This window comes from Pelmatolapia mariae, linkage group LG3_W, assembly GCF_036321145.2.
Source record: "Pelmatolapia mariae isolate MD_Pm_ZW linkage group LG3_W, Pm_UMD_F_2, whole genome shotgun sequence".
NCBI classification, from domain to species: Eukaryota; Metazoa; Chordata; class Actinopteri; order Cichliformes; family Cichlidae; genus Pelmatolapia; species Pelmatolapia mariae.
The window spans coordinates 93,339,547-93,365,371 of NC_086229.1; the positions used below are offsets into that span (position 1 = coordinate 93,339,547).

Below are 25,825 nucleotides of genomic sequence, written 5' to 3' on the forward strand. Positions count from 1 at the left end.
ATCAACCAATGGGATAAAAGAAAATACAAGATTGACAACCCAAAATGAACTTGTAAACAACTTGCAGCAAATACAAGGTTTCTTGTTTCACATTAGATAACAAACCTTTGGTTTTCTTGTAACTTATAACTCTATGAACACTTAAATTATGATTGACTTCTATTTATTGTGATTTTAAACACGTTTTTAATGCATTTGAACTCTTTTTTGTTTTTTTAAACATATATATGAAATATTTACAATAAAGTCTTTACATGACAATATTTATATCCTTTTAACCTGTAGGGTCTAAAATAGATATTTGAGACCAGGCTACATGTGTATGCTGATTACACAAATTAACACAAAGTTTGGCTCGTCTTTTCCACATTCGTTTTTGGTTCTCCTGTTGAGCATTCTGTCTACAGTTTCTAGAAGTTTCAGCTGCTGTTTACATACATGTTTATTGTCCTGGATGTTTGTAGTTTGCAGGATAAAACACTCCATCATGAGTTTTTTTTTATCTTGATGCATGCTCAATCATCCAGGTAAGTAAAACAAGAAGCAGCATAGTGACATAATAACCATAGTAAACGTAGTAAAAGTAGTAAATATGAAGTAAAAAGAAGGCACTTAGCACAGTAAATAAATAAAAAAAAATATAACAGTATTTACAGTGTGGTAATTTAGTGCAAACATTAATGGCTGGTATGACTTTGTACATTAGCAGCAGACATGACATGGGGTAAAGGAGAGAGAGGGAGAGTTAGCTATGGTGTGTTGGGGGAGGGGTGACACAGGCTACAGCTCTGGGGAAAAAGCTGTTCTTTAGTCTGTTTTTGCAGGTTCTGATTGGCCTGTATCTCGGGCACAAAAAGTCTGTGACTTGGATGTGTTGGGTCCTTGATGATGCAGCTAGCTCGCTTCTGTAAACGGCTAGCATAGACCGTGTCGAGATTTGGGAGTTTGGTTCCAATTATCCCCTGGGAAGTTTGATGGTCCGGGTCAGAGCTCGACGGTTTTCTGCAGTGCAGTTGAAGTACCACACTGTGATGCAGTGACAGAGGATGCTCTCTATTGTGCTCCTGTAAAAGTTTACTAAGAACTGGGTTGGCACATTTGCTTTTTAAAGTTTTCTTAGCAAGAAAAGTCTCTGCTGTGCTTTCTTCACTAAGTGGGATGTGTTAATAGTCCATGTGAGATCTTTTGTCATGTGTAGGCCCAGGAATTTAATGTCACTCACCCTCTCAACTTCCTCACCATTGATGTGGAGGGGTGGTCGTGTTGTTTTCTTGGCTCTCCTGTAGTCTACAACCATCTCCTTTGTTTTGGCAGTGTTCAGAACCAGGTCGTTGTTTCCACACCATCTGATTAGATGTTGGACGTCCTCTCTGTAGTGACACTCGTTGTCTGATATCCTTCCCACTATTGTAGTGTCCTCAGCAAACTTCACTATGGTGTTAGAAGAGGAGTGGATGGGTTTGCAGTCGTGTGTGAATAGAGTGAAGAGAGCTGGACTCTGAGAACGCAGCCCTGCGGTACTCCTGTTTTAATGGTGATAGCAGATGATGTAAGGTTGCCCACCCTGACCTTCTGTGGCCTGTTTGTGAGGAAATCCAAGATCCATGAGCAAAGTGTGGTGGTTAGTCCCAGGTCATTCAGCTTGTTTACAAGTTTGTACGGCACAATGGTGTTAAACGCCGAGCTGAAGTCTACAAATAGCATCCTAACATATGTATTGGGATGCTGCAGATGAGTAAGGCTGGTGTGAAGTGTGATTGAGACTGCATCCTCTGTTGATCTGTTCCTGCAGTAAGCAAACTGTAGGCTGTCCAAGTCAGCAGGGATGTTGGCCTTGATGTGTGAAAGAACGAGTCTCTCAAAACACTTCATGATAATTGGTGTCAGAGTGACCGGGCGACAGTCATTCAGACATTTTACTGACTGTCTTTCAGGCACAGGAATAATGGTAGTTGATGTGAGGCATGTTGGGACTGCAGCCTGCTGCAGAGACAGATTGAAGATGTTGGTGAACACCCCCGCCAGCTGGTCAGCACATGACTTCAGCGTGCGTCCTGAACCCTGTCTGGTCCTTTCATGATCTGTTCTTGTTTAAACAGCTCACTCTTGTTGAGATGAAATTATTTGAAGTGCCTCAATTCTATGCTTTATATGATCTAAAATGCCACATAACCATATATTGTAGTATTAAGTGGACACGGCCCTGAAAATAAAGGCATTAGACGACGTGTCCTTGGGGGGTAGAAGGCTGTAAACTCTCGCTCACGCTTGCCTGGGAGAAAGTAGATAACAGGGTCCATCTTCTAGTGGAAAGTTACTGAGACACTGTTGTTTAGATTAGAATGAGAGCTGGTAATAAAAACACGCGTCACCATTTTGAGATTGGTGGCACCGTGTCATGCAGGACACATCTCCCTCCTAGAAGTAATTTTATGAGAGAATAAAGTGTAAAATGGTCGACTGAGCAGTGTTTTGTCTTCCATCAGATGAAGAATCAAAAGAACTCGGTGAAGTGTTGATATTTAACACTCTAAATTAAATCTAACAATACAAATATTTGCATTTAAGAGGAAACATTTTCAGCGGGAGCAGAAACAGTTCGTTAATACGTGGAGATCCTGAATGCTGCTCTAAAAATGATCAGATTATATGTTCAATATTTGTTCAGTTCTCTTCCAAACCCCTGCTGTCTATTGTCAGTTTGATTGTCTACTCAAATAAAAATCAAAGCCTTCTAACATCTCAGCTGTTTGTTTTTATTCAGGCATACATGTGTAACAGGGTTTCTATGCTATTATTGCCACAAATGTCAGTGCAATGGAGGAAACAGCACCCCCTGTTGGTGTGGCCGGTTAGTCGAGGCTGGCTGCAGAAATTACTGTCAGTCTACTGAAGCTACACCAGAGTGTGCTATGCAGAGTGGTGAAGCCATCTGTACTGACCCCACACTGTTATATTTCCACTCAGGAAATAAATCTGCACAGATTCCTTGTGTTCTTTAAAAATACAACACAATGCAGAGCTGAGGAGTTTACTTGGGCCGGCCTGTTACAGTCGAGTGAAGCACAAACTGGTTACACATGTGACCATTTTTTTGTGTGAACTTGTGAAGTAGCGACTAGTGTAACTGAATATTGAGAAAGAGCCGCGTCAGTAAATCCAGAAGCTTTTTACTTTCTCAAGAAGTCTTTGTGCTGCTGCAGACGTCAGTAAATCTGACCCTAAATGTTTCTTTCAAACTCAAAGCTGATGTTTCACAGGCTGCTCTCCTTTGAATGACCTGCAGAAATCAGCAGGGTTACAACATGTGCTGAATGAAGATTCAATGAAGAGGTTACTGATAGAAGACACGAGGTCTCACTGTAAAATCTAATTAGTTCCCAGAACTCAAAAAAATTATGGAAACTCGTTGCCTCAAAAAACTGAGTAAAGCTTAGCTAAAAATGACTAAGTTAGGACAACTTATTTATTTTGAGTACTCTGTACAAGCTCATTTGTTCCCAGAACTCAAAAAAATTGGATCAAGTTTACGTAAGATGACCAAGTTAGGGCAACTTACTCATTTTGAGTACACTGTACAGCCTTGTTAGTTCCCAGAACTCAAAAAAATTATGGAAACTCGTTGCCTCAAAAAAACTAAGTAAAGCTTACTTAAGATGACTGTTAGGACAACTTATACATTGCAAGTCTGCAGTATTAAGAATAACTTGATATCTCTGACTGTGCAATACTAATTGTTTACCTGCTGACAAACATTTCAAGTTCAACTAAATGAAAAAACAATTTGTGGTAGCCTGAATATGATTAAAAATAATTAACAACAATTTTTGTAATGATGTTAAAATGAGCCCAACTTTTATTTTCAAACACAACAAAGTACAACAGCCAACATACTGGACACAGTTCTACTGAACAAGAAACAATTATATTGCCATCACTGTTATAATCTTACAATGAAACAAAGTCTCAGATGTAATTATTCTGAAAATAAGTTTAGACCTACCACAAGTTTGTTTTGTGCTTACGTTACTTATATAATCAAAATAAAATATTTGTTGTTCTGTCACAAGTGCAGTCTCTAATTTAAACAACACATTTGTTTTCCATTCCAACACATGAGCTGGAATGTTGTAATATTTTAAGGATGGCTTGTTTCCAGTCCAGGCATTACTGCCTGAATGACTATCACGGATCGAGGTGATCCAAATGTAGGTGCAGAAGAAAGTCTTTAACTTCCCTTAAGTACAGTGGCAGTGGATGTGGGTTGGAGATGCAATGAGCTTGAACCTGCAGGCGACCATCTTCACTGACCACACCATCTGTGACGGAGGACTCATCTCTCCTGTTGTCCTGCAAGCAAACAATCATATTTTTGGAACATGAACTTAATTGCTTTCTTAAAACATTTTTTTCTGCATTTGGTATAAAACAGACTCCAATTTAGACAATCTCAGGCTCCCTCCCCACCGGAGAGGTGACATTCAATGTCCCACTGTCAGTCTGGATAGCCCTGACCACCACCCAACATACAATGTCATGAAAGCATCATTTTAAAAAGGGCTATGCAAACATGGGCAATAACTTTCATTCTAATGATGTGCAAAATGATTTGGGCACAAAACAAATTTTGCTGTTCGAAAACTTGCAGACTTCACTATATACAGTGTAGACCCTCTAAACTAAGTTTGAAGAAATGCAGACCAAACTGTTGTTGTTTGTTTACTTACACAGCATGTCTTGTAGAATTAACTGGAGTCACCAGCAACAGCATAGTGCAGTCATATCTCAAGTCTAATAACAGAAAACAGGAAAAGATCAGTAAAGAAACAACTTCCCCAAACCAAAGCACAAACAAAACAATAAGTAAAACAGGCTGATCTAAAGTATGATTAAAGTTCAGCCTGATTAATATAAATGTCACTGACAGTTGCTAATATATTGGAAAACCAAAATACTTACCACTGAGTTGATGTCTTCCTGTCCAACAACAGGAGTGCTGGTCCCGATCGGCCTCAAAGACAGTAAGAAGCAAGCAGAGGGAGAAAAAAACAGAACATATTTCAGAAACTGATTTGATCCTTAATGGCTGTGCAATCATTGTAACATAGAGTTTGCTTATTTTGTTAAATAAAGGCTAGATTTGACATTAATAGATGCCACAGATGTTCTAAAGCTGCCACAAAGCATGAAAAAAATGGACGTCTCCGAAAACGTCGGAGCATTTTTGCAAATATGTGATGTCTTGATAAATCTAGCAGATATTTGAACTTTACACAGCTACATTCTCGCCTGAAAATATCTTAAAAGTTTATTTTGTGACCCAGAAAAAGTAATAAGTTTTTTAGCCGCGCTCCTCCACCATTGCCGCGCTTACAAGTACGGACAGGCTCCGACAACCATGGCCGAAAAATGTGATCCTCCTTTTCCCCAGACTACCCTTTCTGGATCACAAAATAACCTTTTAAGATATTTTCAGGCGAGAATGTAGCTGTGTAATGCTCAAATATCTACTTAATTTATCAAAATATCACATATTTGCAAAAGTGCTTCCACGTTTTCGGAGAGCTCTGTTATCCACCCCCCACACCTATCCCACCCCTAACGGCTGCACCTCCCAAAGAGTTTTGTCTGGGCTCTTATCTCACTTATTTATTTCAAACGATCAACAGAAAATTTCACCGACATAGTTTTATGTAAGGTTTTTAAGGCTGTGGTGTTAATTTTTAAGTAACATGAGCCCAGCGGCAGCAGCAACGCTAGGCTAACACTAACTAGCTAGCAAGATTATAAACCTGGTGCTAAACTAAGAGAAGCCACAAATCAGTTTGAATAAGAGTAAACATTTCAAATCAAATCAAATCACTTTTATTGTCACATCACATGTGCAGGTACACTGGTACAGTACATGTGAGTGAAATTCTTGTGTGCGAGCTTCACAAGCAACAGAGTTGTGCAAAATACAATAATGTAAAACAAGCAAAATATAAAAATGGCTAATCTAAAAAGTAATAAATATATGTACAATATGTAAAGGTATATACATTACTGAATGTGTATACTAAATATGTTTTTCTACGTGTGTGTGTTTGAGTGTGTATATAGTGTGTATATACACATGTTTTACAAATGAAATAAAGTAAACAATAAAATAAGATATATAAAATATACAGAGGTTGGTATGTGCAAAACAGTGGTATTTATATACAGTATGGAGTGCATAATGTTGAAGTTCCAGTAGTGAGGGTGAGGTGTCTATGACGTGTTCAGCAGTCTGATGGCCTGGTGGAAAAAGCTGTCTCTCAGTCTGCTGGTACGGGACCGGATGCTGCAGAACCTCCTTCCTGATGGAAGTAGTCTGAACAGTTTATGGCTGGGGTGACTGGAGTCCTTGATGATCCTCCCCGCTTTCCTCAGGCACCGCTTCCTGTAGATGTCTTGGAGGGAGGGAAGCTCACCTCCAATTATCCGTTCAGCACACCGCACTACTCTCTGGAGAGCTTTGCGGTTGTGAGCGGTGCTGTTGCCGTACCAGGTGGTGATGCATCCAGTGAGGATGCTCTCAATGGCACAGCGATAGAAGGTCCTGAGGATGCGGGGGCTCATGCCGAATCTCTTCAGTCTCCTGAGAAAGAAGAGGCGCTGCTGCGCCTTCTTCACTGTTTTGTTTATGTGTACTGACCACGTAAGATCCTCAGCCAGATGTACACCAAGGAAGCGGAAGCTGCTCACTCTCTCCACAGCGGCGCCGTTGATGGTGATGGGGGTGTGTACTCCTCTGCACCTCCGGAAGTCCACTATCAACTCCTTTGTCTTTGCGACGTTGAGGGTGAGATGGTTGTCTTGACACCAGTGGGTCAGGGCGCTGACCTCCTCCCTGTAGGCCGTCTCATCACCGTTGGTGATAAGACCCACCACTGTAGTGTCGTCCGCAAACTTCACAATGATGTTGGAGTTTCTAGTGGCCGTGCAGTCGTAGGTGTAGAGTGAGTACAGGAGAGGGCTCAGTACACACCCCTGTGGAGCACCAGTGTTCAGTGTGATGGGGGATGAGGTGGTGCTGCCCAGTCTGACCACTTGGCGTCTGTCAGACAGGAAGTTAAGGATCCAGCTGCCGAGGGAGCTGCTCAGTCCTAGATCCTGCAGTTTCCTGTCCAGCTTCGAGGGAACGATGGTGTTGAATGCTGAGCTGTAATCTACAAACAGCATTCTCACATACGTGTCTCTCTTCTCCAGGTGTGACAGGGCAGCATGGAGTGTCAGGGCTATGGCATCATCAGTGGACCTGTTGTGGCGGTATGCGAACTGTAGAGGGTCCAGTGAGTCGGGTAGTGCAGAGCAGATGAAGTCCCTGACCAGCTTCTCGAAGCATTTGCTCACGATGGGGGTCAGGGCTACGGGTCAGTGTATCAGGTAAAGACCCACAGCAATGACAACAATAGTCTCTTGAGCTGACGCTTCTCCAGGTTTGCTCAACATATTCCATAACAAATGCTGGCACCGTGAACATGCGGACTGATCCGCGAGGGAGGAGGACGGTAGTCACGTGGCATTTTCAAAACACATCTTTCATCCTTCCGCCCTGAGAAGCAAAACTTCCAGCTTACTTAGTTTTTCTAAGTTAGGACAACTCAAATTAATCGAGTTTATCAGCGTTTTTGCATAAAAAGTACTGGTAAGTTATTTAAATTGAGTTCTAATAACAAATTGATAAAAATTGAGTTCAGCCTATTTAATATTTTTAATTAAACACAATATTACATTTTACAGTGCTGCTTCAAATGCAGCCTGTGTTTGAAGCACAAAGGAGACGCCTGCTGGAGCAGCTGGAGTCCTACAGACACTCTTCACTACACAAACACCTACAACATCCACTCTTTACACTCTGACTGCTGTGTTTGTGGAAACACTCCAACACACACCGCTTCACATATGAACATGTGTGTGAAACAGAGGTGAGCTGACATTAAACATGATGGAGGATTTATTCACAAACACACAACAACATTTACACACACATTACCTCTGCGGGACGACACACGCCTGATTTAATGATTTTAATTTACTGCTGTTTCTGTACAAAGCAACACTTTGTTTCTATTCTGAGTTGGTTACTTTGTTTGTTGGATTTAATAATAATAATAATAATAATAATAATGGTGTGATGACTGCAGGCAACCACACAATTGAGATACTTAGGTAATATTCATTTGATCTTTTTGTCTTATGTTTACATCATGCTCTAAAGCTTCTGTGATCATAAGTTAACTAATTTGATATTTTGAGTTTACCTGTAATGCATGACAGCACTAAGCTATAGCCCAAATGGTGGCATAGACTTTGCTTTGCATTGTTTGTTATTTTATACAGGTATGCTATATTAATTATATTTCTGCTCTTTCTGAGTTACCTGACCTCCGCTCCAGTCCTTCCTGGTTTGGCTGAAAGAGGAGGCTGAGGGTGGAGCTGGTTTAAATGCAGAAAGCCAATAAAGTGGATTGGACCATCTATTGTGATCATGTAGGGGGAATGGGGTTCTTCTTGAATGATGGTTAGCTCTTATCTCTTTAGTTTTCACCTTTGGTGTATATAGTGGTTTGTTCATTTGCTATATAATTGGAGCTGTTTCTCATTTGTGGAGGTCAGTTTGTTGAGTTATGTTTTTGTTAAGTGACTTTTGAGTAGCGTTCTGTTAAGTTGACCTCTCTTATGGGCCCACTCGGTTCTTAAAAAGTTTATTTTTGTTATTTTGAACTTTTGTAATCATCTTGTCCTTTTTGGGGTATAATAAAACCCATTTTTTGAAGATTACATTTGTGCCTGTGTGTTCCTGGCTGCTCAGATCATGACAAATGGATTGGATTTATATAGCGCTTTACAATGCCACATTTCATTCACACACTGGTGGAGGCAAGCTACAGTTGTAGCCACAGCTGCCCTAAGGCAGACTGACAGAAGCGAGGCTGCCATATCGCGCCATCGGCCCCTCTGGCCAACACCAGTAGGGTAAAGTGTCTTGCCCCAGGACACAACGACCACGACAGAGAGCCTGGGGATCGAACCAGCGACCTTCCGGTTACAGATGCGCTTCCCAACCCCCTGAGCCACGGTGCCACGATTTCAGTCGGTTTCTACTTTAATTCATGTCAGAATCAAATGTTTTTACATGTTTCACCTCCGGTTTGCTGAAGTGGATTTTCAGCTGTTTCCAAACCAAAGGCTTGTTTTAAAGAGGCAGTTTAAATGGGATTGAGGGAATGACGTGTTTGCAGTTTCTATCCAACAACATCAAGCAGTTAAAGAGTTCATGTTACTAACAGCTCAGCGCTCTGCAGCAGACACAGGCTGGACTTTAAAATGAATGGGACCATCTGCAGACCAGGTCCAGCAGGTCTTCCACAGATCCTGTTAGAAAAATGTGCTTTTCATTTGCTGCAGCCATAGAAGCTGATGAAGATTTCAAATATCTCCATCATCCCAAAGAAAAACTGGTTTGCAGGCTGAGCATGAGGAGAAGGAAACTCCAAACTAGTCCAGTCATTTACAGTGTGCAGGAATATTGATGGTCCTACTGGGAGCAGCACCAGTTTAAATGTTCCACATGTTTTATAGGATAAAGGAATTCCTCTGGGTCAGTGGAAGAGAAGGCTGCAGATGAAGCTGCTTACAGCTCAGATACCAAACACATAGACTCAATCATTAGATAGATTCAGATTATATTAGGTGAAACTTTATTTATCCCTCGGGTGGGTTCCTCAGGGAGATTCAGTTTCCACAGCAGCCACAGAAGAATGTGAGCGAGAGGCATGTATAAATACATATAACAGGGAAAATTCTGTGAATCATGTGGCATTCACAGATAGCTCAGACCAGAGTCTAGATTTGCAGGAGCAGTTTGTAACTGGAATCCTTCAAATAAAAGACTAGTGTGACAACATCAAGCACTTCAGTCTGTTGCTTTATGGCAAATAGAAGACACAGAAATATACTTCAGATTGAGTTTGATCCTGATCTGTGTCAGCAACAAGTTCACCCTGAAGGAACTGATCCAGGCTAACCGATATTTCTTCAGCTGCAGTTCTGATCAATACAGTTTCACTCATTTCTAATATCTCAGTATAATTCAAATCGATCCAGTTTATTGTTGAATATTATTATTGTTTATTCCAAATAAACAGGGACCAAACAAGTCAGAAGTGAGGAATTAAATACAGACAAAATGTCCAGATACACAAACATCCTGCAAGAATCTCACAGAAGTATCTGCAGGACTCAGGAAGAAGGCTTCATTAAATAATCCTAAATCTGTCAGAGTCTCCTCACCAATGTTCCCTCTAATGTTTCATGTGTCTGAGCGAACACACAAACTCCCTGAGCGATCCCTTGGACCACTGTGAGCAACAGCAGACGTGTGCACTGTGGTCACGCCAGCATCTAATCCATCCAAGTTACATGGTTTATTAAAATAATCAAATCACAGCATTTACATTTCTGTTAGACTACTTTTAATTAACTGTTTTAGCCCACTTACTATGAAAATTTAAAAAATCTTGTTCATGACCTGTGTAGTATGTTAACACTATTGGAAGGAAAAAGAACTTGAACTCCAATTTTGAAAACAAAACTTTTATTTTTTTATAAAGCTCTGACTTGTATTATGAGTCTGTGGTCTGGGAGAGAGTCCTGTAACTCTCTGTCTGCAAAATACAGGATATAATGACCAATGTTGGGCAATTAATTATATAGTTACTTCTTCAAAAAGGTAAAAATAAGTTTTTGCAGCTGTTTACCTAAAAATGCAGCCAAGGCATTTTTTTTCTGTTATACCTGTATGCAAAAAATACACTCCACCCAAAACATTTTATAGTTCAGCAACGCTGATCAATCTAATAAATTTAAACCTACACCATTCTCCCTATTCTGGTATTTTAAAGAGTACTTAGTGGAAATATTAAGCAACCTAACTTATAGGGTTGCCAACTCCCAACAAAAATATTAGGGAACCACCCCCTGCCGTTAACGGATGTAATCAACTTTAATTTAATGCAAGTGTAAAAGAAATGCACAGAAATCAATCATTTTTCTACAATAATTAAATAGATTCAACATCTTTCTTCAACAGAATTGCAGACTGCACAGATGGTACCTTCCCAAAGGAAAAAGTACTATAGCTTACTAGGGTGTATATTAGACTTATTAGTTACTATATACAATAATGGATTTCTATACATTTAATCAGATGACCACTTTTGTTGTAAGATTCAGATAATTATTTATTCAAAGTTTTTAAATGTGTGCCCCCCTTTCCCTGTTAATGCCCTACCTGGCTCCCGACAAAACTTTGCTAGACCAGCCCCTGCACAGTTACCAGCTGTCAGCTATGTAGAAAAGGATCCTGGTGTTATTTGTTTCTCAGAAACAGTTCATAACTTCCCTTCAACTCATTCATGCCACCTAAAAGGTAAACCTGTTTCTCCGCCTTCGTCTCTTGCTCTTGACGAGGGCGGTCGCACTTTTATTCCTCCTCCTCTCCTCTCCTCTCCCTTAGCTTCCCTGCTTAGCCTCTTGTGTCCTTGTCTAGTCTCGTGTTTTTTGTATTACTTTTCCCTGGAACACTCTCTCACAGTCTGTTCTCGAAAACCTAAAAGAGGAATTATGGATTTGATCAACTGGTCCCTGAGTGCAATTGACACCCTTTTCTCAACGAGAAGTCTGGGCTCGGGTGAGCCTGAGTGCTGAAGATATCTACCTATTCGGAACCATGGTGACAGGGTTCTTGCTGATCGGAGCTGGCTTGGCCCTGGCTTATCGAAGAATTAAGAAAGCGGAACCGGCTATTCAAACCTCCACAAGGCTGCCCGCTGGGATTGAAATGATGGGACGAGGCGTGAGTTTCTCGAAATGGGCTCATTGAGTGCAGCACGGATAAGATCTTGGAGAAGCTTACGGCTGCCGTGAATACTCAGAACAAGACCTCTGAGTGCAAACTGGATTACATCTGGAGGGGCTCGCTCGGAATAACACCTTTGAGCACAAATTGGATCACATCTTGGAGCAGCTCACTGCGGTCGTGAGTTCTCAGAATCGGCTCTTTGAGCACAAGAATGACAACATCACGGAGCGTAAGTTTGATAACATCATGGAGAAGCTCACGGCTCTCCAATGGGAGATTGAGAGACCAGTGTCGGACTGTTAGAACAACTTTGAAATTCATATGAGTTGTTCGCACTAAAGTAAAAAACACCATCACTTCATGCGGATACCCTTCGGCGCCAGCTGTGGTCTCAAGGCTGGAGCTGAACAACAACACCCTGATAACGACTGCGTTTAGACTGTTCTTCCCATTCTATGCAAGGCCACCTGGGTTTGCTGGAAGACTGTTTACTTAGCCTGGCAGGGCGAAGGACACTGTCTCAGCTGAACTCTGGACACATACACACACACACACACACACACACAGACATATATACACATGCAGATGTACACTCATCCCCCCTCCCCCCTCCAAACGCCTTCGACGCTTATTCCCTTCCGATGCTGACGGTGGATCATGGAGACCAGCGCATAGGCTGCAGGCCCGGATGTGCTGTCTAAATCGGCTGTCTTTCACCCTTTACCACCCCTGTTGCTTGTCATGTGTTTCTTTGGTGTATTAAGAGTTTTTTTCATGTGCTATGTGCAGAGGTGTTTTTTTTTCTGTTCTCAAACTGATCTCCCTGTTGGAGCTCAGTCTGGGGGGAGTAATTTTTTCTCCTTATCTTTCCTCATATTGTGCTTTTCCATGTTATACCCCTCTGACCTGTCTTCCCCATGTGCTGTTTGTGTAATGTATGTATGGTCGGAAGGGTAAGATGGCGCTGGCACGACTGGCAGCCTTAACCCAATTTCCCTCGGGATGAATAAAGTATGATTAATCAATCAATCAATCAATCACCTGCTCAGCTCTGAGGTTTCATCTTCATGTTTCCCTCTCACCACATATCCAGATGGATATCATGACCAGCAGCTTTTACAGCCGTGGCTCCAGCAAACATCAGCTGATACTAAAAAGCTAATATTAAATACATTCTAACAACAGCTGATCACGCTTAAACGAGCTGCTGTTGTTTATCCGCCTGTCTCCTTTTTCTAGTGCAAAGTGGGCGATAAACAAGCAAGAAAGAAGGGACTTGCGGGACATTGATCAGTTTCATGATTGAAGTAATAACAGGAGAGGGAGGGGGAGTGAATGAGCGAAGTAGATGGAACCGCGCAGCAAAGGCAGAATAACTCCAGCTTTGTGTCTGTTTTTTAATAATTGCATATTATCTAATGCAAAAACAAGTGAATGCACAAAAGCTGTTAGGATTTGGCTTCCTACGCAGAGAGGAATGATTTCACAAACAGATTAAAAGTGTCAATAAAACCTGTGTCAGCAGCTCTGGAGCCAGGTGCTAAGGCTAAGGAGTCTGCAAACATGTCCTGTGGTGTGGTTCAGAAACAGCTCTGAGTCCTTCTTCTGACTGGGGACTACCACTTCAGCCCAGGACCATTGATGTGGAGCAGGAGGAGGGTGAGGACAGGTGGGCGGAGCCACACAGCTGTGTCCTGGAGGGCTGCGCTGAGCGAGCCAATGTTTTAGACTGTGTGTGCATCACGTCTATGAAGCTTTCATCTTCCACTGATCAGAGCGATGTCCTCTTTAATCTCTGCAAACCTTTGTTTGCTTCCTAGAGCAGCGTATCATCCTCACAGAGCACAGCTGGCACGCTTGTTTCTGTTAGCTTAGCCACCAGGCTAAAGTCAAACTACCCACTGCTAGCAGCTGTTTCTATCATAGTTTAGGATCCAGATGTGTGAGCTCTAAATTTACACCTCTGATTAAAATAAATAGTTAAAAACAGCCAATTTTGTCCAAATGTGTCTTAAACCAGATAAAATGACAGTTACAGCTGAGTAAAGACGAGCTGCTTGAAGAACAGCTTGAACCACAGCTCATATTAATATTATACTGTGTACACGCACAGTATAATATTAATATGAGCTGTGCTTCTTATTAATATGAAGCACAGTGCAGCCTCTACATGTACAAATATGTGATCAAGTCTTATTTGTTCAGTCTGAATGAGCACAGATACTGAATGCTTTCTTTCCTCCATCCTGGCTCACTGAGCAGTGATGATGCATATTTGGAATAAGTGCACATCTAAAGGGCACAAACAGTGAAGCTGTGAACTCTCTCTGCAGTCACTCCATCATCTAAAGACACTGTGGATGTGACACAGAGAGGAAACTGAGCTTTTCTTCCTGCTCTTTCTCTCGCTTCACTTTCCTGTTAAACTTTGGAAGCACAAATCAAAGACAGCCAGAGGAACTCAGCCAGACCAGCTGCTGCTCCATCTACAGGTGGAGAGCACCACCCACGTGTCTTTAGGAGAACCAGAGTCACAAAGTAACAGAGTGAAGAGCAGCAGATGAAGCACAGAAGACACAAAAAGGAAGGAAAGAAGGAAACAAGGTCCATCTGTGTCCTTTCAAACAAGCATCAAGGTTTCATATCTAATGAATATAAAGCTGTGACCTAGAACCAGCTGGAAACACACAGTTCATACAGAAGTGATTTTATCACAATATATATCAGGAAATCAGTCATTCAATCTTCATGGATCCACATTGATGACATGGCACAGTTACTTCCCATCCTGGTGTCACTGGTGTGTCGGGTTCCTGGTGTTCGCCCAGTGTTTGCACTTGTTTCATGTTCACTTTATTCACCTGTTCACATTTCCTGTTGTCATGTTTGCTTCCTGTGTGTTATTAGTTCAGTTATGTTCAGCTGTGTGTCCCTAATCATCATCATTAGCCAGTGTATTTAAACCCTCAGTTTCTCTCTGCTCAGCGTCATTGTTGATGTTAATGTGCTCGACTCTGTACGTGTTCGCTTCAGTCGTTTCAGCTCAGCCAGTCATCCTGTGTTCGTGATAATAAACACCAGCCTTCACCTACCTGTGAGTCCTTTCCTCACCCACACGGCAACCACTGACATGATGGGGACGACCTGCTTTGGGAACTGTTCCCAGTCGGGCTTGCAAAGCGGCAGCTCTGCTTGGAAGTGTTTCCAGAACCTGGAGGCCAACAGGAGCTGATTTAAAGTTGCACAGAGCCCATTTACATGCAGCCTAAGTTATGTTTGTTTGGTTAGAATTGCCACATGTCCCCACATCACATGCAGCCAATCATAAAGTCACTCAAAATAGAACTCAAGGATTTTACATCTCCACCATTTCATTGTTGTGATAGTTAAACTGAGTTATTAGGATAAGATCCTTTTCAAAATAGCCAAATAAACATGCCATAAAAACAGGCATGTATCTGACTGTGTCAGCTAAGTTATTAGTTACAACTCACCCAGCTTTTTCATTGGCTGTCCTCTTACATGTGGCCTTGGCTACGTGTTTGCTGAGTCAGATCTGTGAAAGTGTGCGCAGAGTTTTCTATAAGATTTTTCCACCCTGAGGTCAGGGGTCAGCTCTGTCTCACACTCAGTACAAACCACCAGCATCACTCAGTCTGCAAGTGTCACAATAGTCGACTGGTAGTGACGGTTGTGCCGATGCAGTGGATTTACCACATGTGAACTTACTGCAGGATTTTGACACAGATGTGCATTCAGATCTATCCAACTGAACCTGTCTTGGATCAGCACAACCACCACGAGCAGCCCTCTAACATCACACCTCAGCCTGTGGAATATTCACCTGTTAGTACTGAGCTGGAGATAAACTGAGCCTGTCAGCCACAGAGCAGGATCACTAAACTGTTGTCCTACAGACAACTCTGCAAACACATCTTTACATCCTGTCACACATCATTTGCACCTTTGGATGAACTTTAGCAAAGGTCACGTATTAAAAAACAAAAACAGCTGATTGAAAAGCCTGGCTGAGTGATAACACAGACAGGCTTCAATATGTACACAAGGATCTCCACACAGAGCTCAATGAATTCGTATGGACTGAAATACACACAAAAACAGTTTTACTGCAATAACAGCTCCATAAGGTAACTCCCATTCCCAGCAACTGTGTTTAAGGTGGACTGGATGAAGAGTTGTCAATAAGAACAGACAAACAGATGAAGGTGAACGAATGCTCAAACATGTGAGATAAAGGCTCTGTACTTGTGCTGGTAGATGTCTGGGTCTGGGCTGATGTGGTTCTGAAAGCCAATGTCCAGGTCATCCTATAGATAGCCGTGCAGCACCGCGTACCTCATCACTCCAATCCTGTTTTTAATCTACAAGGAAACCAAGAAGGCTCACTGCTCTGTATAAGCAAGTATGGTTTTGAAAGGTGTCCTGATTTCCTCAAACTACCAGTTGTCAGAGTTTTACCCCTGATACTGCTGGATAAACAGAAACTCACTCAGGAACGAGGTCACACAGAGCTCAAGTTTTCACTCGCAGTTGTCTCCAACCCACTTCAACTTGCTTTCCCCCTGCAGGCTGTTTTTATTGGTTACACCCATGAATATTCATAAAGCTTGTTGCTGTATTACCTTTGAGAAATTACTATAACTGGTTACAAAGTGTGATTGTGCTGTGCAAGCATGGTTATACCATGTGTGTGGTTATATGATGGGAGTGCAGCTCTCCCAGGATGTTTTCGGTATCTCATCCCAGCCAGGTGGCTTCCTTCATTGAATAGAATCTGTTCTTCTCAAGACTGCTTGTTCGCCTTATCAAGGTCGTGCACGTTCTCATATGAGTGGGTTACATAGAGAGCAAACAGAAGCATTCTAGCTTTTTAAATGGCAACCTACAATACATACATTAAACCTAACACCAGTCTTTTACATCTTGTACAAGCACATCATACATTATCAGGAAATAATGCTTTTTTTCTTCTTTGAAAGCTGTGATGCTGCTTGGAGAGACATAATTACAAAAGTAACGTGTTCAGCAGCAGCAGCTCAGAGCTGGAAGTACAAGTGTGGCAACATGTGGCTAGAGTAGTGACAGAGTTGAACACTAACCTCTGTTATGGTGGATAAATAATGCAGCTGCATAATTAAGGCTCCTCATGGCTGCACAATACATGCATCAGCAAAGGACAATAATCCCAACTAGGAGTAGAGCCGAACACGAAAATGAGTGCAGAAACAGAGATATTGATTGATAAATATTAAGATAAATAGGTAAATATAGAGATATAGATATAAAAGTGTCACGGTGTAGAAAAGTGACAGCAGGCTGCACTGAGCTGTGATTGGTTCTGTTTGTTTCCCAGATTTGTGCCACCTACAACATCCCAACACCTGCTGATGTCCCCACTCTCAGTGTGAAAGTCCAAACAGAGGTGGACCCCACAGGTGAATCTGCCAGAGCCAGACTGACTGTGGAAATACATCCCTGTAAGTATGTGACAGGTTAGAGGAGAGCTCTGTACCAGCGTAGAGTCACTGTTGGTGGATGAAGAGCATGTGTGCACACACTGTTCAAACACAGCTACAGTGGGAAGGAGAAAACTACAAACATGGTGGTCCTGGATGTTCCCCAGAGTGTGAGTAATTAGACAGACTCTACCAACACGTGTGTGTCATTGATCCCTGTGATGATGTCATCTCCTCACAGCTCAAATGTGGCCTCCTGGTGAGTCGTGTTGAACCAAAGGAAGATCCTGTTCTGGTGTCCTTAGAGGAGGTCAGAGAAGTCCACAGTGGGGACACCAGGTGATGATCTTTGGTACAAACTGTGTGTGCGATTGTTTCTGTCTCGTCCAGTTATCAAAGGACACACCCATCAACCACAGAGATCATCCAGGAGCTCCCAGTGGACAACCTGAAGCCAGCCATGGTCCAGATCTATGACGACTACCAACCAGGTCCAAGTCTACCTAAGCTTTACTCCAACACCACACTGACACACTTCAGAGGATTCATCAGACTGAACAGTTCATAAAAGCTGATGTTTCAATCAGTGGGACACAGAGAAATGACACTTTCATGTTTTTCTATCATATGTTTCTGTCAGGTGTCAGGCTGAGACCCAACACATGTTTGTCTGTGAGCTGCAGGTAAGAAGCTGTAATAACACACAAGTACACCTTTCACACACATTCATGTTCACAGCGTCAATGAAAAGGACCAACTTTGAACTTTGAATTTGATTCCTCACAGTTTGAAGAAAGTGTGGCTGAATAAATCATGTTTAATAACAGGAAGGATGAAAATCTGGTTTTAGTCACTTTGAGTGTAAAAAGGAAACAAACTGCATCTTCCACCAGGATCCTCCTCGTCTCTCCGACAGCCAGGAAGTTCAGTTCTGTTCTCATGAAGCAGCAGGAAGATGTGAGGCTCAGAGTGAGGACTGAGTATAGACTGATGGCACACACTCAGCCTTTTGCCACTGCATGCGCAGCTGTGAGTCATGTGACACTTGTGCACTCGTGTTGATCACACCTCTCACTGCAGATAAGTGAACTCTCCCAGGGGCAACGATCACACACAGTGGTGTGAAAAAGTCTTTTCACTCAGTCATTTCTTACTGTTTTTATCACACAAATGTTCATGTTAGACAAAGATAACACAAGTAAATAAATGATGATGTCATTGATTAAGGCACAAAGGTTATCCCAACCTACCTGAGCTGTGTGCAAAAATAACTGCCCCTCTGCTTCAATCATGAATTAACTGTGATGAAGCACATTTGTTTCTAAAGCTGAGTTCAGTTTGACAAACACACTCAGCCTGATTACTAGAAGACCTGTTGGATCAACAGACTCATCAACTTCTACAGAACCCGTGTGAGAAAGTGAACAGGCTGAAAGATGTCAAACAGCAACACATAATGCCACCATCTACACAATCAGCTGACAGAGTCCCAGCTGTCAGTCTGGACAGGGTTCAAAGCCATTTCTAAGGCTTTGGGACTCTGTTGAACCACGGTGAGAGCCATTAGACACAAATGCTGAAAGTGTGGAACAGTGGGGAACCTTCCCAGGAGCCAGTGGCCACCAACATGACTCCAAGAGCACATCGACATCCAGGAGCTCACAAAGAGCCCAGAACAACATGAAAGACCTGCAGGCCTCAGTTAAGGTCATAACTAAACAATAAGAAAGAGAATCCATGGGGGAGTCCAAGGAGAAAACCACTGCAGACCAAGAAGAACACAAAGGATGGTCTCACATTGTCCAACAACATGTTGATGATCCCGTTTGGGAAAGACTCTGTGGACTGATGAGACAAAAGCTTTCTGACAGCTTTGAGTCCTGTTACAACTGAAACTAACACAGCATCAATGAAAAGGAGCCTCATACCAACAGTCACATATGGTGGTGGTAGTGTGATGGTTCCATGTGATGCATCATGGCAGCATAATACTCACAAATACAACAACAAATACACACATGTGACAAATGTACAATAACAGATCATTAAGTGTCACGGCGCTGTGCGCATTAGTATATTTTACTTAAGCTTAATAATGTATGAATGTGTGTGAATGTTAGAGAGGAGGCACTTAGAAACAGCGTAGAAAAAAGTATTTGTGTGAATGGGTGAATGTACAATTTACCATCAGAATGAATGTGATTGATTGAACAGGTATTCGGGTGTGTGTTCTGTGTTTGTGGTAGTGAGGCAGACTCAGCAGCACACCAGATCCTGATCACATGAACACACTGAACATAACCTGCTGCTCACAGTTTGAGTTTTTATTTTCTCAGCTGCAGCTGTTTGAGACTCTGAACAAGGTTGATTGTACAGAAAACTCAGGGGTAACCCTGAATAAGCCAAAATCCTCTGGAGTAGTTTAAAAAAATAAAGTTTTAACACTGAATCATTAAAGATCAGCTAAACCATATACAACATGCTCACATAGATGGGATGTAATGAGTTGAATAATTGATAAAGTCATAATGAAACTTCATGTTTTTGAAAATCATCTCTAAACTGTGAGGAAGTAATGGAAGATATCAGGGATTTAATTATTTGTTATTGGTTCTGCTGGAAATACTTTCTGAGAAATACTGATTTTATGTTTCTGTGCATTAATTTAAACATGTGATTCTTTGTTTTCCGAGTCCTGAACATGAATAAACAAATAAATCAGACTGAAACCCGCCTCTGTGCTGCTTTCACTGACTTTCTACCTCTTTGTTGATCTGGTTCCAGTCTGAAGAAAAGTTGTCCCTTTGGACAACTTTTTATAATCATAGTATTTAAAAACAAGCAAATGACCGTACAAACCGTCCAGAGTACAGAGTTAGTCACAATGCTCATTGCTGCTATTGTTTGTTTAGATCCACAGTGAGAGGCATGAAGGACCACCTTCAAAAGTGCTTGCACTAAATTTATGAACATGTCTCAGATGAATCCAGCAGAGATGGTTAATGAGGATATATGTGACAACACTTGAATGAATACATAGAATCAATTATACCTGATAACTGTGGAAAGTGTTCACAAGCTAAAGGAACATTATTTCATTGTCTGTGGCAGTGTGGGGAAATTCCACAGCTTTGGAAGAGACAGGAATGCTGAGTGGAAATACTCCCTCTAAGTGGATCTTATTGGATCCCAGACTTTTCTTGATGGGACTGAAAAACATAATTGTAATAAAAATGAGCTGTGAGTTGTGGTAGATCTCAGTCTGAGTGTATTTCATAGTTGTGGAAGTCGCTCACAGACCGAGCACCAATCAGGAGAAGGAATAAGCTCCAGTTTAAAAAGCAGAGCTCTGAGAACAGACACACACAGCTTTTATCACTTGTGTGTGTTGCAAGGGAAGCTGTAGCTCTGAGCAGTAAAATGCATGTTTCTGATTGGCTCTGTCATCTTATCAATTGATGCAGTTTGCTGTTTGTTTTGGATCAGAGTGACATTTGTTCAAATTAGGAGCATCCACAGATTTTCTTTGTTCTGCTAATACAGCCTGATTATTGTGTAAATGTAGAGATGTGCTGATTTATGACTGTGTGCTCGCTGAGACGGATCCATGTACATAATTTTATTTAAGACAAACAGCTAACAAATGTGATGTTGGAAAGTCTGCTGGTCCTTAAACATATGGTTGTGTTGCTGTTTTTGTGCACAGCCTGGATTCTCAGTTTGTGTCGTCGGCTGGATTTTCTCACGCTGGCTCACAAATGTAGGATTTTGTTTCCAGGTGGTGATGAAGTGAGTCGTAGAGCTTCAGGATTAGGTCTTAGTGCCTGCTGGCTTGACTCTGTCTCATGTTCTGATACTTAAATAAAGTCATTCAGAATTATTTCTTGTGTAGAGTATTATGAGAGTTTTATGATGTTAGCAAATACTGGCAAAGCAATGTAAAATAACACAAAAAACATTAAGTATCACTAGATCATGATGCCACCTGTTTAAATCCAAGCATTGTTTTTTGTTTTATTTTTATTTATATTTTTCAATAGCACATTTAGTCATTAAAATAACACACTGCTAGCCGCATTTTCACTGACATTTTCACTTTAGTTACAGAGTCAATGCTGTGTGTGAACTGCTGAGAAGACTTGGGGCTCGGGTCTAAACACTCATGAGGAGTCAGTGAAAAGTTTCAGGACAGTTTTGGCATTTTGTTGACAGCTTTGAGGGTTAATGATTAACCTAAAGGCATATCAGGGTGTAGCAGTCTTAAAATTATTTGCAGATTGCTGTGTACAGTGTGGGTGTTGTATCATATTATTTGTTCTCAGGTTTGTTCAGGGTGGGAGCAGAAAGCCTCCACACATTGGCCTCTGATATGACTTGATCAAATTAAAGTCATATCAGGTTGCAGTAACTGTCCTTTGTGCTGTAAGCTGCAGCTTAATATTCTTTTAAGGTGTGAAGTGTTTAATGTGACGGCAGCCTGCAGACACAGAGGACTGATGACGGAGAAGAAGCAGAGGATTTTCTCTGTTTCTACACAGACCTGATCCAGACAGCAGAGAGCTGCAGAGTGAAGACGTTCATGGGAAGAAGCTGAGTAAGTGCAACTTTGAGTCATTCCAGTCTCTGAGGTTTGATAAAACATTGAAATCACAGCATTCAAACTTTTTAAACACAGAGTCAGACTGCTGATACTGACAGCTCACACATTAAGTCACAGTTCAAGATTTGTCTCCAAATCTGCACAGAGACATAAAAACTGAGCTGGATTGAGCACAATAGATTGTTTCATTGCTGATGATAATAATTAATGTGTCATATGTGACATGTGATGTGTGGGGGAGCACAGAGGGATGGTGTGACCTAAAATAACTTCCCGTTCCCTTAAATAAGCCTCTCACTGAGTCCTGACAGTCTGCAGTGATAGTGGGAATAGCACCAGTGGAAAGTTGTCATTGATGTGTCGTGTTCATCAAAAGCTGCCAACAGCTCGAAACTCATTGGCTAAAACCAAAAGTCCTTCTAAAAGGATGTCCAGCAGCTTGGCAGCCATCTTTAAAGCCCTCTCAGTGATTATTTGGGCAGTTATTCTGAATCATGACCGAACTTAAAGTGTGGATCAGTTATTGACATGGTGTCTGACCTGCTGGCAGCTTTTCTTCATAAGACACTGAGTTTCCATCTGACTCCTCCCCTTCTGCTGAGTAGCTGACTGTCACTCACTTCCTCATACAGTGATGTGTATGAATCAGCTGTGTGCAGCTTAGTTCCAGCACAAATCAGCCGCTCCATAGTTCACGGTAACGGACTCACAGCTGGACCAACGAGGCCGAGTGTGTCTGCCGTTTTCTGTTAGTGTGTGTGAAAACACAGCGTGTCTCCATACCGTTCATGTTTGTGTACTTAAAGTTTGTTCTTTGTGAGTTCACTCTGACTCCAGTGCACGTGATGACATCACAGCTTAGCTGTAAAACATTAAAGTATTACTGGAAAAACTTCTCTGTGTTTCTCAGTGTATTGTTAGCCTGCTCAGCTGGGTGTGGGTGTTACACCAGTGTGAATGGACATCTCTGAAAACATCAGAGCACTTTTGCAAAGAGATCATATCTGGATAAATCAATCAGATATTTGAAGTTTACACATCTACATGTTCACCTAAAAACATCTTAAAATGTTATTTAGTGACACAGAAACAGAATTATTTGAAAACTTTACTCACAGTTTTAAACACTCTCCTCCACCACTGATGCTTTTGAGCTTCATTTGAAATGCATTCTGGGAAACTTGGCTGCCACACAAGTCACCACCTGATGGTCCTCATTAACAGCAGTAAAGTATATCCCAGTATTTTAGTCCTAGTTGATGTGTACATTGAATTGAACTGATAATGTTTCACGAATCCTGTGTGTGTGTGTGTGTGTGTGTGTGTGTGTGTGTGTGTGTGTGTGTGTGTGTGTGTGTGTGTGTGTGTGTGTGTGTGTGTGTGTGTGTGTGTTTTTAAAGCAGCACAGAGCAGCACAGAGTTAGTTGATGGTCAGATGGTTACAGAGAGAGAGCAGACTTTGTAAATCATTATTTATTATAGTTGTAACTTAGACATGACATGTAAACAGACAGTTGGCTCTCCTCGAACAGGGAGTGATGCCTTCACTTTCAGCCGTTTGTTTTTATTTTGTCTTGACTGTGTGTTTACCCAAATTTTGTTCCTTCAATTTAAACCTTCTTTCTTTTACTCTCTTCACATTCAGACTGAGACTTTTATTAGCAGTATAAAGACAGGGGTATAAGGGGTTACTGTGAGGATGAGGTCTAATCCAAAACAGGAGCACCTGGTTTAAAACACAGACTGTTGAAACATGTAACTAGAGACTCCAGAAAGGGACGTCATTAGCCCGAAACCTACTCATGGTAACTAGCTTTTCTTTTTCTGAATCAGTCAATCAAATAAGTCCACAAATACAGTGCAGAGACAAAATCAGTGCAAAAGGTCAGCACACAACCTCACACATGACTGTTTCATCAAGATGGAGCTCTGAGTGTTTCTCAGGCTGCTCAGATTCTTGGAAGAAGCTTGTAGTAAACCAGTTTAACTCTGCTGAAATGTTTGAAAATGTTGTTCACACGTTTTGAACTGACTGAATATTAATGGACTGAAGCTTCCAGTAACAGTGAATCAGTGTGTGTCAGTGAATGCATCGTGTGTGCTTCATGGCTCCATCTAGTGGACTGATAGTAGAAGTAGAGCAGCTGATGGCAGCTTCCTCTGCCTCACACTGCTGTCTGACTGCATTCAGCTGATATTTGGACAGCACACATGATGGAAAGGAGGATTTCAGTTGATGTGCACATGAATGATTTGTGTTTCCTCTGCAGGTGAAGGTAGAAAGTGTGTGTGAGCTGATGTGAATTGAGCAGCATGGATCAGTGTGAGGACAGAGAGGAGGGAGTCCCTCCCTCTAAAAGCACTCTGTGTGGGGAACATGAGAGCCAGACCAAAGCTCAGAGGTGAGATGACCATCTCTAACTGTCCATGACTCTTCTCCATGTCACAGCTCAGCACTCACATCACTGCTCCATCATTATTCACAGGAACCAACCTGGACCTCCACCCAGCTCTGTGTCCTTAAAGAGTGAGCAATCTATAGGTCGCCTCATTGATTTTAAAGGCTGGCAGGCATCTGCTGCAGAGAGGTGAGCTGTTAGTAAGATGAGCTCTTTGATGTCACTCTGGTGTCTGATTTAAATGATTTTTTTTAAATGTTTCCTGGTTTTTAAAATGCATCTCTGTAGGAGAGCAGTGTCTCAAAGGACACACAGGCACAGCTGTAACTGTCATGTTATCTGATTTTAAGGCACATTGTCAGGGGCTGAGTCTGTGATCCAAGACCGTGTCTGGTCTTGGGTCCGCACCACCATAGAAACAGCTGCTAGCAGTGGGTAGTTTGACTTTAGCCTGGTAGCTAAGCTAACAGAAACAAGCATGCAAACTGTGCTCTGTGAGGCTGATATACTGATCTAGAAATCAAAGTAAAGGTTTGCAGACCTTAAAGAGGACATCGCTCTGATCAGAGGAAGATGAAAGTTTCATAGACGTGATGCACATACAGTCTAAAACATTGGCTCGCTCAGCACAGCCCTCCAGGACACAGCTGTGTGGGTACCTTCCACCTGTCCTCACCCTCCTCCTGCTTCACACCTACACATCAATGGTCCTTGGCTGAAATAAGTGGTAGTCCCCAGTCACAGAGGCACTCAGAGCTGTTTCTGAACCACAGTGCATGGTGTTTTAGCAGACTCTTTAGCCTCAGCACTGGCCTCCAGAATACAGAGCTCCTAACATAGGTTTTATTGACACTTTTAATCTGTCGCCAGTCTGTTACAGGGCTAGCACATAGAGACAGACAACCATTGGCACTCACATTCACATCTACGGCCAATTTAGGATTACCAATTAACCTAACCCTACTAACTGCATGTCTTTGGGAGGAAGCCAGCGATAACACATGCAAACACAGGGAGAACAAGCAAACTCCACACAGAAAGGCATTTAAACTCAGGACCTTCTTGCTGTGAGGCAACATTGCTTGTTTACACTCTGTACCTACACTGCCAATACTAGTTTGGAGTTTCCTTCTGTTCATGCTCAGCCTGCAAACCACTTTCTCTTTGGGATGGTGAAAGTATTTTAAGTTTTCATCAGGTTCTGTGGCTGCAAATGAAAAACACATTTTTCTTCTCTAACAGGATCAATGAGAGACCTGCTGGATCTGGACCTGGCTGTTTGTCCTTAAAGAGCGACCGGTCTAAATACGAACCCATTAATTTTAAATCCCAGCCTCCGTCTGCTGCAGAGAGGTGAGCTGTTAGTAACATGAACTCTTTGATTTAACTGCTTGACGTTATTGGATATAAACTGCAGTGCAAAGACATCTTTCCTTCAATCCAATTTAAACTGTGTGTT

General features: G+C 41.9%; 1 protein-coding gene across 1 annotated transcript in view; it reads left to right on the forward strand.

Moving 5' to 3' along the window:
• The window catches only part of LOC134625019 (NACHT, LRR and PYD domains-containing protein 3-like), a 73,043-nt gene that overhangs the window by 31,416 nt on the left and 15,802 nt on the right, over window positions 1-25,825 (forward strand). The window lies entirely within an intron of this gene.